Raw genomic sequence first — 12,822 nt, 5'->3', positions numbered from 1 at the left:
CCTCTCTACTGCTTGCCCTCTCACCTCCCAGCGGCTTCCGCCGCCCCGGCCAAGCTGCACGGCGCGTCCCGGGCCCTAGACCCCCACCCGCCAGGCACCAGCCCCGGCCTGACCCCTCGCGCCCTCAGCCCGCGGCCCACCGCCCGCGCGCGCCCGCAGCCCAGCCGGAGGGAGGGGCAGGGGCGGGGACCGGCCGGCGCTGATGTAATCCCGGCACCCGGGCGGAAGGATATGGAGCGCGCCCCTGGTTGGCGGGGCGCTGAGGCCAGTTGCCGGGTAACGGAGCGGAGCGGCTCCCGGCGCGCCGCCTCCCGCCCTCCGCGGAGTGGCGCTGGGGCCGCCGCCGCCGCTTTACGTAAGGCGCAGGCCAGGGCCGCCCGGCGCTCGGCAGCCGCCCGCAGCCCCTCGGAGCCACAGGAGAGGCGCCCCCGCCGGCCGCCGCGCCGCCCGGCAGCCTCGGCAGGTACTGCGGGCAGGCGGCGGGGAGGGAGGGCGCGGAGCAGCCCCTCGGCCGGGCGGGCGCGGGCCGGGGAGGCCGGACGCTCGCCGCCGTGGGGCTCCGGGGCCAGCCCGAGGGAGGCCCGGCCGCAGCCGAAGGCTTCGGGGTCAGCCCAAGGGAGACAGCGCCGCCGCCGGGGGCTCTGGGGCCAGCCTAAGGGAGGCCGAGCCGCCGCCGAGGGCTCCGGGGCCAGCCTGAGGGAGACCGGGCCGCCGCCTGGGGCTCCGGGGCCAGCCTGAGGGAGGCCGGGCCGCCGCTGATGGCTCCGGGGCCAGCCTAAGGGAGACCAGGCCGCTGCTGATGGCTCCGGGGCCAGCCGAGGGAGGCCTGACTGGCCCCGACCCTGGTGGTGCCCGGGCGTGCGGGTGAGCTGTGGGCCGTGGGACCCCCGCCCCGACCCCAGGACGCCGGGACACCGGCTTGCGGCTCGTGCGCCCGGGTGGGCAGCGGACGATGAGTTCGCACAATGGGTTGCCGTTGGCTGCCTCCTGCCTGGGGCAGGTGTCGCCGCGCCGGGGCGGCTCTTCTGGGGGAGACGAGGCAGGGGTGCTTAGACTTGATAGGACGTAGAGCCCCGAAAGTGGGCGCGGGAGGAAGGCTTCGGCCGGTGGGAGGCGCCCGGCGTCCCCGGCAGCGGGGTCAGGCCGGCAGGCTGGGCCGCTCGCTCGCGTCCCCTCCGTTCCCCTCCCCTCCAGCATTGTCCTTTTGGGGCCCCGGGAAGGGAAAACCGCCGGGCGGGGGAGGAGGGCCGCAGGCGGGCGGGGCCGGGAGGCCGGCTGAGCGACTGGCGCGCCGGCCTATGGCGCGGGGCGCGGCGCGGGGGGCGGGCCTGGCGGGCGGGGCCGGTGCGGCGCAAGGTTTGGCGAAGGTTACAGCTGGAGCTAGGAGTGACAGGCCCACAGTCATCCGTGCGCTGCGCGGCAGACCCTGTCGCGAGGGCGCCCCGACTTGCTGCGGGGCCTGATCCGGCTCCTTTCCAACAATACGCGTCTCCAGCCGGCATTTCTAGAGCTCTCTGCTTTTTCCCGCTGGAGAAACCAGTGTGTGTCGTGTTGGAATGCTTCGTGTTGCCCTAGAATTCAGCTTGCGTCTTGTGGTGCGCAGATGACAGGACCTGCCGAACTCTTGGTACAGACCCCTAAATTATGGCAGAACTGTCTTGATTTCTTTTTTGCCACTTTTCCGTTTTTGTCCTCTATAGGCAAGCTATAAAGACTTAACCCAGTTAAAAACAGGAGGGAGATTCAGCGGAGAGGAGGCATGCGAGATTCTTTGGAAAAAATTATATAAATGTAGTTCTTGCTAATAATTACCTGGGTTGGATACTTTGACTTATTGTTCAAGTTCCTAAGAAGGGATTTTACATTTCTGGGTCTTGTTTTAAAAACTGTTAGAAAGCTCCTGAGGGGGTAGGGACAAGCAGTTTTGGTAATAGGCGATGCTGTGGATAAAACTGTGCGGTAAAATGCCCAAGCTAGATTCTTCCTGTGCAAAATAAGACCCGTTCCAGAACACTTTGACCATTTCGTGGACTTAGAATTTAAAGGCGGGTGAGGGCGGGGGGGAGGAGGAGCGGATTCTATCACTCTGCATCCTCAAGGTCAAATATTCTTCCATCAGTTATTTTGGATTGAACCATTCCTAAATAGGTCTCAGGATCTCTATGTCGCTTCCTTATGACAGAACCTATTTCCGAGATTGTGCCTTTGCATACCTATAGAAGCTCCTTTCACTTAATACATCTTATAACTCAGATTCAATTGCTGTACTTGCTAAATAATGCATTTTTAATCATTCAAAAAGTGGTTTACAGCTAGCTTCCTTGGGTATAATGGTTTTTATGTAAGCCCGTTACATCAGTGAAATGCCAGTTTTTAAACATTGAAGGGAAGGGAGAATATTATTCTTATTTATTTCCATAGGAAGTAGAATTCAAAGTGCAGGTGCTTTTTTGTTTGCTTTGGAGAAAAAGTATAGGTCTTTAACATGACGTTAACAGAAGTCAAATCTAAGGATAATTAGCTTGTTATACAAGTTGCAAACATTTAAGAAGATCAGATGAATTTTTTTTTTTTTTTGAGACGGAGTCTCGCTCGCTCTGTCGCCCAGGCTGGAGTCCGCGATCTCGGCTCACTCACTGCAACCTCCGCCCGCCGGGTACAAGCGAGTCTCCTGCCTCAGCCTCCCGAGTAGCTGGGACTACAGGTGCATGCCACCACGCCCGGCTGATTTTTTGCATTTTTAGTAGAGACGGGGCTTCACCGTGTTAGCCAGGATGGTCTTTGTCTCCAGACCTCGTGATCCGCCTGCCTCAGCCTCCCAAAGTGCTGGGATTACAGGCGTGAGCCACCGCGCCTGGCTGATTAGATGAATTTTTAGCACTTCCAGTGGTGATATAGGGTAATGTAGCTAGCCTACTCTGTGCTGTGTTGTACGGTAGCACTCTTCAAAAGAAATTAGATTGTTCTTGTTCTTTATTTTTCATTGTGTGGAAAAGTGCTGAGCCTGCGCTTTGTCCTTGTTTTTGTAGCATTTGACTTGGCAGTTAATGGCTTGTGAGCTAATTTCCTCATCTGTAAAATGGGAAGATTGATGACACCTGTTTCACAGAATAGTTGGGATAATCACTTGAGGGAAGACGTGAAATTTCGTCAAGACTCAAACCCTTTAAAAATACTCGCCTAGTGTAAGTGTTAAAACCTGAGATTGCTTTGCTTAAAGCTTTTAACTTTGTCTTCAGGCTCCTCCCCACCCCTTCCTATCCATACTTTGCCTGGCTGCCAGAGTCATCTTTCCTGAGCTCAGATCTTGTCAGCCTCTGGCTCAGTAGGCTTCTAAGACTGCCTGTGGTTTGGAGCTTAGAATTCAGAGATATCAGCATCACAATGCAGGCCCCTTGCAGTCTGGCCCCCAGTCATCTCTGTACTTTATCTTGTCCTCTTTGTCCCCTTTCCACACTGTCCAGCTAAACAAGACTGCTCTTGGTTCTCTGAACATGCCAAGCTATTTCAGACCTTCTTTGCTTATATTCTTTTCTCTTATTGGAATGTCCTGTCTCCCACTCCCTCCAGTTCTTAAAAGTTCATATCAAATATTCTGTTCTCTCTGGAGTCCTTTGGAAGTCCTATTACAATGAATTATTCCTTTCCTCAATCATAGTTCTCTATTTTTCCTTCATTATTGTCTATATCATGTTGTATTATAAATTGGTCATAGTAAACTCTGGCTGTGGTGTCTATCTCATCATTTTGCCCCCAACACCTTGCTCAGGCGTTTAAACATAAGTGCTTAATGTTAAACATAAGTGTTTAAATGTTTGCTAAATAAAGTCAAAGTCTGTAATCAACCTTAAAGAGTATGTTAATATTATAAAGTATATTTATTTTTATTTTTTCTGACCCTGGCTTAAGTCTCCAAATAAAGGTTGTTTGTTTTTGAGACAGGATCTTGCTCTGTCACCCAGGCTTGGAGTGCGGTGGTGTGATCATGGCTCACTGTAGCCTCAACCTCCCAGGCTCAAGTGATCCTCCCACCTCAGCCTCCTGAGTGGCTGGGACCACGGGCATGCACCACCATGCTCAGCTAATTAAAACAATTTGTTTTTTTGTAGAAACAGGGGTCTCCCTGTGTTGCCCGGGCTGATCTCGAACTCCTGGGCTCAAGCAATCCTCCCACCTCAACCTCCCAAAGTGCTGGGATTACAAGCATGAGCCACCGAACAAGACCCACATGAAGTATTTTTAATAAACATCGGTGCCCACAACAACATTAGAAATGTAGTTTTACTATGTTGAATATAGTTACTATTTAGAATGTTTCTTTACAGTTATTTTTGGTCTTTCACATAATCACATAAGTGGTATTTTATACAAAGTAAAAACTGTCATCTTTCCCATCTGTATCTAAACTTGTAGGGTCTAATGAAATAGATGAAGTGCCTGCATTGCTGACTGTAAATCACCGACCCGTTTTTTGGGTAGAGGGAACCAGAGCACAAGGTTAAAAATATTCCTTGTATTGGCCGGGCGCGGTGGCTCACGCCTGTAATTCCAGCACCTTGGGAGGCCGAGGCGGGTGGATCACGAGGTCAAGAGGTTGAGACCATCCTGGCCAACATGGTGAAACCCCATCTCTACTAAAAATACAAAAATTATCTGGGCGTGGTGGAGCACGCCTGTAGTCCCAGCTACTTGGGAGGCTGAGGCAGTAGAATCTCTTGAACCCGGGAGGTGGAGGTTGCAGTGAGCCAAGATCACACCACTGGACTCCAGCCTGGCGACAGAGCAAGGCTCTCTCTAAAAAAAAAAAAAAAAAAAAAATTCCTTATATTTGAAGTATAATTTAATTCCCAAGATATTACATGCTTTTTCTTTAAAAGTTTTCTTTTTTAGAGATTTATTATATGCATCAAAAGCAATTGCGTTTGAGGGGCTTCTTAAAAGAATAGTAGAACTGGATTTGAAAGACTCAGGTTTGCTTCCTGGCCGTGAACAAGTTTGTTAAATCCCTTTGGAAGTCAGTCAATCTTTATTTGGGAACTGAGAACAGTTATTCCTGTTGCTTTGTAGTACATTTAAAGAGGCTATGCTTTGTGTACTGCACATCCTTACACAGATATAAGGTAATCAGATGTTTTGCTTTATAGCATTTTTGTCCTACTTGTTACCCAGCCTGGAAACCTTTAGAGACTTCCTTTCTTGACCAGATTTTTACCAGGTTTGCCTCCATGAGTCTTTTCCATCAGTCTTTTTCTTTACTCTTTCATGTTTCCTCTGCCCCTACCCTCCCTGAAGCTCTTACTCCTTATGAAGATAGTTACTGTAGTCCTCCAACTGGCCTCTCTCTTTTCTGGTCTCTCCTCCTCTGTTCTGTTGCCAGAATTATTTAATAGGCAAATCAAATCATATCATGACCCCTTTCCCAAGTGTACACCAGAGGTTCTCAACATTTCCCTCTATTCCATCACACCTAAGGGATATGACAGTTTCGTTGGTAAGGTTATGGGCTTTCTCCTCCCAAGATTTTTACCTTGGAAGTGCTACCACACTCCTCCCCTGGTTGAGAATTAATGTTAAAGAGTTAGGAAATCACTGTAAGATCTTTGCTATCTAGCCTCATTCTTACTTTTAGCTTAATCTTTTATTGGATCTCTTCTTTTTCGTTTTTGTGTTTTTGAGACAGGGTCTTGCTCTGTCACTCATGCTGGAGTGCAGTGGTGCCATCTTGGCTCACTGCAACTTCCACCTCCCTTCCTCCTCCTGCCTTGGCCTCCTGAGTAGCTGGGACTACAGGCATATAACGCCTGGCTAATTTTTTGTAGAGATGGGGTTTTGCTCTGTTGCCTAGACTGGCTTCAAACTCCTGGGCTCAAGCAATCTGCCCGCCTTGGCCTCCGAAAGTACCGAGATTATAAGCATGAGCCACCACGCCCAGCCTGCATCTCTTCTTGTCACCTTATATTTCAACACAAGACCTCTGGCCACTTCCGTTATTGGCAGACTACTCTGAAATATCCTTTCCACCTTTCTCTCTCTTTCTGAGTCTTGGAGTCTTGGCTTAAATGCTGCTACTTCTATTTCTGTAACCCGATTTTCAGAATTAACTCATTATTTTTCTCCCACACGGTGCTAGCCTGATACCTCTACTTATCTATTTTTTCCTTATGACTTTTTAGTTTATACACATGAAGGTCTTTCCTGGATTACAAACTCCTTGAGAGATGTAGAGGAAAATCTTAATCATTTCTGATTTCCTCTAGTGTGCAATATAGTCTTTTACATAGTACTCATTTGTTAAATGTTTGACTGAATTAACTCAAAATTTACAGTCTCTGATTTCAGGAGGAGGAGGATAGAGTTGGAATAACTTTGTATGGGAACTTAGTGAATCCACGTGACACACTCAGAACAGGGCCCGGCATATAGTAAGTGCTCAGTAAGTGGCAGCTTTTAGCTATTAATTTGAATAGGTGGAGACGACACTAGTGGTTGGATACACTGGTTAATTGTATATGCTAGTTTATTATGACAGTGTTCACATATTTCTGGTGTGTGTGTAAAGAAAAAAATCTCATTTTCTTTCTTTTTTTTTATTTTTATTTTGAGACAGAATCTCGCTCTGTCGCCCAGGCTCGAGTGCAGTGGCGCAATCTCTGCTCACTGCAAACTCCACCTCCTGGGTTCACGCCATTCTCCTGCCTCAGCCTCCTGAGTAGCTGGGACTACAGGCGCCCGCCACAACGCCCAGCTAATTTTTTGTATTTTTAGTAGAGACGGGGTTTTACCGTGTTAGCCAGGATGGTTTTTATCTCCTGACCTTGTGGTCTGCCCGCTTTGGCCTCCCAAAGTGCTGGGATTACAGGACTGAGCCACCATGCCCGGCCTTTTTTTTTTTTTTTTTTTTCCGAGGCTGAGTTTTACTCTGTCGCCCAGGCTGGAGTATGGTGGCGTGATCTTGGCTTACTGCAACCTCTGTCTCGTGGGTTCAAGTGATTCTCCTGCCTCAGACTCCCCAGTAGCTGGGATTACAGGTGCGTGCCACCATGCCCGGCTAATTTTTTATTTTTTAATAGAGACGGGGTTTCACCATGTTGGCCAGGTTGGTCTTGAAGTCCTGACCTCATGATCTTCTTGCCTCGGCCTCCCAAAGTGCTGGGATTACAAGTGTGAGCCACCGTGCCTGGCCAGTCATCTCATTTTCAACTTGCATCTACGTTCTTTCATTAATTTTGTGACTAAGTTGGAGAGGGCTTTTGCATAAACAGATTCATGATGGTGGTCCTAAATTATTCTGAAGACAGGCAAACCTGTCTGTAGATGAGCAGGTTTTTTGCATATGGCTTAAGAAAGTCTGGAAAATTGGCCAGGCATGCTGGCTTGCCTATAATTCCAGCAGTTTGGGAAAGTGAGGTGGGAGGATCGCTTGAGCCCAGGAGTTTGAGATGTGCCTGGGCAACATGGTGAAACCCTGTTTCTACAAAAAAATTTAAAAAATTAGCCAGGTGTAGTGGCACATGTCTGTAGTCCCAGCTACTTTGGAGGCTGAGGCAGGAGGATCGCTTGAGCCCAGGAGATCAAGGCTGCAGTGAGCCATGATTGCACCACTGGACTCCAGCCTGGGTGACTGAGCGAGACTCTGTCTCAAGAAAAAAAAAAAAAAGAGTGGAAAATAGAAATTGTCAAAGTTTACACTATACAGTATATTATTTTCAGGAAAGCGAATGTTTTCACTTTAATCTTACATCTTGTTAACATACATTAAGCAGTAGAAACTTCCTCTTTGGTATTTGGAATGACTATTGAGGTTTCTGTTTCTGACATCTTCCCTAAGTGCTTACCTGTTGCCAGGCTTTCTCCATATCTGTCTGTTCCTCAGTGTTGCCCCTGGTTGAATAGGGAGAAGATAGGGAGAACCAGCCGTAATTATTTCAGAATTGTTCACCCAGTTTGGAGATTTTTTCAAGCCCTTCCTTTTTTTATTTATTTATTTTTTTTTAATTAAAAAAGGTCTTTTTTTTTTTTTAGGCAGAGTCTCACTCTGTCACCGAGGCTGGAGTGCAATGGCACGATCAGAGCTCACTACAGCCAGGACCTCCTGGGCTCAAGTGATCCTCCTGCCTCAGCTGGGACTACATGCTCATGTTACCACTCCTGGCTAATTTTTATTCTTTTTATGTAGAGACAGGGTTTTGCCATGTTGCCCAGGCTGATATCAAACTCCTGGCCTCAAGCAATCCTCCCGCCTTGGCCTCTCAAAGTGCTGGGACTGTGGGTATGAGCCACCATGCCAGGCAAGCCCTTTATTAGATGTCTGATTAGTATGTTGCTCCTTGCTAGCATTTTCCCTGAATATTTTAATGGAGAGAAAGTTGAAATAGAGTAGACACGTTTTTAATTCTTTCTTTGGTTGTTTTCCTTGCCACTGCTTTCTTTGGTTACCATCATAGATAATTGCGTCCTGATTCTACTTTTGTTAATCTTTTGCCAGTACCATCTGAAGGAGTTTCTTGTTTTTATATACTTTTTTTTTTTTTTTTTTTTTTTTTGAGGCAGTCTTGCTCTGTCACCCAGGCTGGAGTCCAGTGGTACAATCTTGGCTTACTGCAACCTCCACCTCCCGGGTTCAAGCGATTCTCCTGCCTTGGCCTCCTGAGTACCTGGGACTACGGGTGTGTGCCACCATGCCCAGATAATCTTTTGTATTTTTAGTAGAGATGGGGTTTTGCCATGTTGCCCAGGCTGGTCTCGAACTCCTGAGCTCAGGCAGTCCGCCCGCCTTGGCCTCCCAAAGTGTTGGATTACAGGCATGAGCCACCGTGCCTGGCCTGTTTTTATATACTTTAAAGTTTAAATTAAACTTGTTAAAGTATGTGTTTTGTATGATTTGCCAAAACATTGGAATACAAGTAGCTGTTATAAAGCCTTTTTTTTTTTTTTTTGAGACAGGGTCTCATTCTGTCACCCAGGCTGGAGTGCAGTGGCAAAATTATGGCTCACTGTAGCCTTAGCCACCTCCCAGGCTCAATTGATCCTCCCACCTCAGCTTCCTGAGTAACTGGAACTACAGTTGTGCGCCACCACACCCAGCTAATTTTTAAATTTTTTGGAGAGATGGGGTTTCACCACGTTACCCAGGCTGTTCTGGAACTCCTGAACTCAAGCGATGCTCCTGCCTCTGCCTCCCAAAATGCTGGGATTAGAGGCATAAACCACTATGCCTGGACTCAAGCCGACTTTTTAACATGAACAATAAGTCTCTTTCTTCATCTCCCTTCCCATCCTGTATTCATCTTCCCTTGAAGACCACAGATAAATTTTAAAAAATGGAATCATGGTAAAGAGTGTTCTTGTGTCATTATTTAAACAAACACTAAACTTTGTATCTTGGAATGCTTTCCATATCAGACATACAGATTGATATGGGTTGGCTGTGTCCCCACCCAAATCTCATCTTGAATTCCCACATGTTGTAGGAGGGACCTGTGGTGATTGAATCATGGGGACAGGTCTTTCTCATGCTGTTCTCATGATAGTGAATACGTCTCACGAGATTTGATGGTTTTAAAAAGGGGAGTTTCCCTGCATAATCTCTCCTCTTTTGACTGTCACCATCCATGTAAGATGTGACTTTGCTCCTCCTTGCCTTCTGCCATGATTGTGAGGCCTCCGCGGCCACGTGGAACTGTAAGTCAATTAAACCTCTTTCCTTTCTAAATTACCCAGTCTTGGGTATGTCTTTATCAGCAGTGCAAAAACAGACTAATACACAGATCTACTTTAGGTACAGATTTGCTTTACCATGTTCTTTTTTTTAATATGCCTAGTATTACCTTGTGTGAAGGTGCCTGAATTTATTTAACTAGTTGATATGAAGAGTTTCCAGGTTTTTGTTATTTGTAACACAGTGCTACAGTAAACATTTTTGTACATATGTCTTAGTGAACTTTCATGAGTAACCGCCTTACTCTCAGCAGCCTTAAAAAAATTGACCAGCAAGTTTCTAACTACTCTGAATAATCATTTGTCATGTTAAAAATTTTCTTGGTGGCTATATTAGTTTTACTACTTTTGTTAAGGCCGGATGTTTTGTTTTCTGAAGTAGTCCTGTGATATAATTTCATACAATTAAGCACAGATTCTTTATATTGCACATAGAATATTAGGCTCATAAAGTTTATAAAGGCACAGGGTTGGCTTTATGAGCCTGTAATTGCATCATGCAGGGCCCTTGCTTGCTTCAGTGATCTGCTGTTGTAGTCTTGATAGTCTTAGGTTTTTTTTTTTCTTTCTTTTTTTTTTTTTTTGAGACAGAGTCTCACTCTGTTGCCCAGGCTGTAGTGCAATGGCGTCATCTTGGCTCACTGCAAGCTCCGCCTCCCGGGTTCACACCATTCTCCTGTCTCAGCCTCCTGAGTAGCTGGGACCACAGGTGCCCACCACCACGCCCGGCTAATGTTTTTGTATTTTTAGTAGAGACGGGGTTTCACCATGTTAGCCAGAATGGTCTCGATCTCCTGATCTCGTGATCCGTCTGCCTCAGCCTCCCAAAGTGCTGGGATTATAGGCAAGAGCCACCGTGCTCGACCATTCTTAGGTATTTTTGAACTCAGAACCCACATTATTGTTCTGCACTGGGTCCCACAAATTATGTAGCCAGTCCTATGAAGACTTGATAAAAACTCGTAGTAAGAACCCCTCATCCTCTCATCTCCTAATCCTGGTCCCTGTGAGTGACTACCATTAACATTACCTAATGTTAACTAATTAACTAATTACCATTAATTAAGTAATTACCATTAGTTTATCCACTTGGGGACTTTTTAGAATGTGTATATAAACAACATTGCATATTATGCTTGAGCCATTAAAAAAAACTGTTTATTTGAAATCCACACAGAGTCAGTATGTATTTTCCTGAAAAACTCCATAATGGATCACGAATGCTACAGACTTTCAGAAAATAGAGGCTCTAAAAAACTTAGCCTTAAGAAGTTGGTACTGAACTGTAGTTTTAGATTTTGTATTGGTTTGTGTTTGAAAAAGTATGCTTAACTTGAAGCTTTAGCGAAACAGCCTAAGTTTCAGTGTTAAGATAGCTATCTCTGAGATTTCACCTTGTAAAATGAAGTAGAACCTTAAGCTCATCATAGGTGAGTCAGAAATGAAAATAAAGTTTATTCATCAATCAGGTTCAATTGAATAAGGGATTCACTAGGATTATTTGGTGCTTTCTTAAAAAGTGGTCAGAATTCTTGGTGAAGTAAAAGGGCTAAGGATTCTTAGAAGTAGCTACAGAAAATGGATAAGGGGAGAGTGAGCTAACACTGGTTAACCGTTCTAATCTGTTAGGGCGTTGTGTTAGGGACCTTAGATAAACCATTTAATGTAAGCCTCCTGAGAACTCTGAGAGAGATGGGATGGTTGTCATTTTACAAATGAGGAAGCTACAACTCAGAGAGATTCCGAAAAACTTCCCTGTGGTCACAGGTAATATATGGCAGAGCAGGAGCCCAGACTTCCGTCCTTCCAACTTAAAAGTTCATGTTCTTTCCGCTTCCCTACTCTACCTAGAGATCTATTCATTCATAAAGTATTTGTTGACTGCCTACACTGGGCTAGGTACAGATACCAGGATGGATTAGACATCCAGGAGATTTATTGGGGGAATTAAGGGTAAGGCGAGAGGAAGCAGGAGTAGTATGTAGGAAGAGCCTTTTGACTTCCACTTGGTCTGATTCCCGTGAAGAGAGGAGAGGAAGAGTGGCTAGGAACAGCCTCAGGTCACTGTACAGTTCTGAGAAAGTCTTGACCAAGCTGATAGGGAATTCTCATGCTGAAGCTGTGCATCCTGCACCGGACAGAAAGGCCTGAGTCTGTTATCCCTTTCGGATTAAACCATTAGTTGGGGGCAGCCTGACGGAAGCATGGCTTGGTGTCAGTGCTGTTGTGGCTCTGAACATGTAGCAACTTGAGGCTGTCAGCTTAGTTTCCTGTAGCAGCTTCTCTTGAAGGGTGATCTGAGCAGGGCACCTTCATAGTGGCTGCACACGGTCCTGTCCTGGTGGATGTGGGTAGAAAGACTGATAATACAAATAAGCAAGTAGATGCATATGTGAAGTGAAAATTAGTGCCAAGGGGAAAAACAGAGCAGAAGATGGGGTGTTGCATCGTATGTGGTGGACAGGGAAAGCCTCTGTTGACACTTGAGCAGAGACCTGAAGAGGAAGAGAGAAAGATGTGGAGATACCTGAGGAGCAGAGCATTTCAAGGGGTAGAGGAGAGCAAGTGAAAGGCCTTGGTTCTGCATCCATGATGAAGGTACACCTAAGAGGGTTTGCTGATGGACGAGATGTGGGATGTGAGAGGAGGAGCCATCATAGCGTGGGGTTGCCCTTGACTGACATGGGGAAGGTCATGGCGAGGGTAATGGTGGTGAGAATTCAGGGTTGTGTTGTTTGGCTTTAGACATGTTATAAGTTTGAGATGCCAGTTAGATATCTCCTTGTCTAGTAGCTTGGTAGCATTAGAGTTCTGGAATTAAAGAGAAAGAAGCAGGGTAGAGGGAAAGGATGGAGCAGTCTCTGCATAGGTGGTATTTATAATCATGGGACTAGAAGAGGTAAGCCAGATTGCGCAGTTAAATAAGGCAGCCACAAGCCACATGTGGCTTTTGTTTAGTTTAGTTTTGTTTTTGAGATGGAGTCTCACTCTGTCGCCCAGGCTGGAGTGCAATTGCATGATCTTGGCTTACTGCAAGCTCCGCCTTCCGGGTTCATGCCATTCTCTTGCCTCAGCCTCCTGAGCAGCTAGGACTACAGGCACCCG

At 46.8% G+C, this 12,822-nt stretch overlaps 1 protein-coding gene across 10 annotated transcripts in view; it reads left to right on the top strand.

The window, feature by feature from the left end:
* Positions 1 to 313: 313 nt before the first annotated feature.
* Positions 314 to 12,822, top strand: part of KIAA0232 (KIAA0232 ortholog) — a 100,729-nt gene continuing 88,220 nt past the window's right edge. For 4 of the 10 annotated variants that reach the window (XM_055385404.2, XM_031010184.3, XM_055385402.2 and 1 more), the window contains exon 1: positions 321 to 463. The gene's annotated coding sequence lies outside the window, so the exon portion shown is untranslated. Of the gene's footprint in view, positions 464 to 2,823; positions 3,186 to 12,822 lie in introns of those variants that run through there. The other 6 variants (XM_063705176.1, XM_055385403.2, XM_055385399.2 and 3 more) reach the window with 5 other exon arrangements.

The sequence above is a fragment of the Gorilla gorilla genome, chromosome 3 (assembly GCF_029281585.2).
Source record: "Gorilla gorilla gorilla isolate KB3781 chromosome 3, NHGRI_mGorGor1-v2.1_pri, whole genome shotgun sequence".
NCBI classification, from domain to species: domain Eukaryota; kingdom Metazoa; phylum Chordata; class Mammalia; order Primates; family Hominidae; genus Gorilla; species Gorilla gorilla.
Note: the sequence above shows the minus strand (reverse complement) of the source record. Positions and strands in the feature narration are given on the sequence as shown.